The sequence below is a fragment of the Ornithorhynchus anatinus genome, chromosome X1 (assembly GCF_004115215.2).
Source record: "Ornithorhynchus anatinus isolate Pmale09 chromosome X1, mOrnAna1.pri.v4, whole genome shotgun sequence".
Lineage (NCBI taxonomy): Eukaryota > Metazoa > Chordata > Mammalia > Monotremata > Ornithorhynchidae > Ornithorhynchus > Ornithorhynchus anatinus.
In genome coordinates, this window is record NC_041749.1 from 57,876,000 (window position 1) to 57,878,121 (window position 2,122).

Below are 2,122 nucleotides of genomic sequence, written 5' to 3' on the forward strand. Positions count from 1 at the left end.
CGCATCTCCTTAACCAAAGTAAGAAACCAGACTGAAAGAGTTACCAGGTTATTTGGGGATGAAAATGTATGTGTGTGTGTGTGTGTTTGTGTGTTTAATCTCCATTGTTGTTGTCTTATCCTGTTGAGTCATGTCCGACCCATAGCGACACCATGGACACATCTCTCCCAGAATGCCCCACCTCTATCTGCAATTATTCTGGTAGTGTATCCATAGAGTTTTCTTGGTAAAAATATGGAAGCGGTTTACCATTGCCTGCCAGTAAACCTGAAGTATCCAACCTCGATTCTCTCCCATGCAGCTGCTGTCTTGACTTGGAGCAGATTGCCTTCCACTTGCTAGTCACTGCCTAAGCTAGGATTGGAATGGACATGCCTCTGCTTGACTCTCTCTCCCATAGTCAAGACTGGTAGAGTACTGGGAACTCTCCAGGTGCGACCCTGAGAGGTATTAATCTCCATTAGTGTGTATAAACACAAGTTGCCAGGCAAATCCTTTTTGGTTTGCATTTCCCTATCAAAGGAATAGTACTCAGAACAGGGACCCCTGCTGCTGATTCAGTGGGAAGAGAAGCCATTTGACCTAGTGGAAAGAGCCCACGCTTAGGAGTCTGAGAACCTGGTTCTAATTCCGGCTCTGCCACTTGTCTACTGTGTGAGCTTGGGCAAGTTGCTACACTTCTCTGTGCCTCAGTTCCCTCATCTGTAAAATGGGGATTAAGACTGTGAGCCCCATGTTGGACATAGACTGTGTCCAAACTGATTAGCTTTTATCTACCCCAGCACTAAGTACACTGCCTGGCACATAGAAAGCTCTTTAAAAATACCATAAAAAAAGTGTACTGTCCTGGGAATCAGGAGACCTGGGTTCTAGTCCTGGTTCTGCCTGTAACTGGCTAATGTGGGCAAAGACCTCATTTGCACTTTGCAAAGTGCTGCTCCCCTTTCTGCCTAATTGCTCACTGCCCTCCGTCCTCCAGAGATAACAAATGTGAATGGTGGCGCGCAGGCCACTAGCACTGTGTGAATTCTTCCATGCAGGTTCTCCATTCTGAAGATGATGAGACACACACATCATCACATCACATCATCACATCGTTTCTCAGAATGGAACAGTTAGCATACGGACAGAATTTGTTATGGAAAACCATGTGTAGAGTTCTTAATATTCCCTTTCCCACACTATAGCAAATGTAGGTGGGTAGTATTGTACATTCAATCATATTTATTGAGTGCTTAGTGTGTGCAGAGCACTGTTCTAAGCACTTGGGGAAAATGTAATACAGTAATCAAGAGACATAATCCCCTGCCCACCTCAAGGTCACAGTCTAGATGGGAACAGCATTGCTCATTTAGTAATGTTGGTATTTGTTAAGCGCTTATTATGTGCAGAGCACTGTTCTAAGCGCTGGGGTAGACACAGGGGAATGAGGTTATCCCACGTGGGGCTCACAGTCTTAATCCCCATTTTACAGATGAGGGAACTGAGGCACAGAGAAGTTAAGTGACTTGCCCACAGTCACACAGCTGACAAGTGGCGGAGCTGGGATTCGAACTCATGACCCCTGACTCCAAAGCCCGTGCTCTTTCCATTGAGCCACGCTGAGGCCAATTTGTAATTTTTTAAAAATCTTAAAGTTAGATTTTGTCATTTTTTAAATCTCACATAGTGATGTTTGATGGGATGTTTCATCTTTTTATGATCTTTGTGGCATTTGTGATAGGATGCTTATTTATGATGGTGAAGTACCATGGGAAGATGCTTAGCTATACCAGATATTTTCATACTTTCTCAGAACCAAGAAATCCTGTTTTACTAATCAGAAAAAGAATGGGAGAAGCTGCATTCAAATTCAAAATACAGCACCCCAAATTTTCTGCAGTGTTACTACCTAATTTCAAAATCAATCAGTCAATAGTATTTATTGAGTGCTTACTATGTACAGATCATTGTACTAAGTGCATGAGAGAGTACAATACAACAGAGTTGACAGACACGTTCCCTACCCACAATGAGTTTACAGGGCAATTAATAGCCCTTTCATCAAAATCCGTCTGTCACAGCAAAATTTCACTAGCCCATTGATTCATTCCTAAACCCCCCTTAGTTGCTGTAATGTGTT

The 2,122-nt window shown here is 43.1% G+C and overlaps 1 non-coding gene across 1 annotated transcript; it reads right to left on the reverse strand.

Annotated features, from left to right (window-relative positions):
- Window positions 1-312: 312 nt before the first annotated feature.
- On the reverse strand, window positions 313-450 carry LOC114807249. Its single transcript, XR_003755300.1, has one exon. It is a non-coding gene; the product is annotated as a small nucleolar RNA SNORA7 (small nucleolar RNA).
- Between the last annotated feature and the right edge of the window lie 1,672 nt (window positions 451-2,122).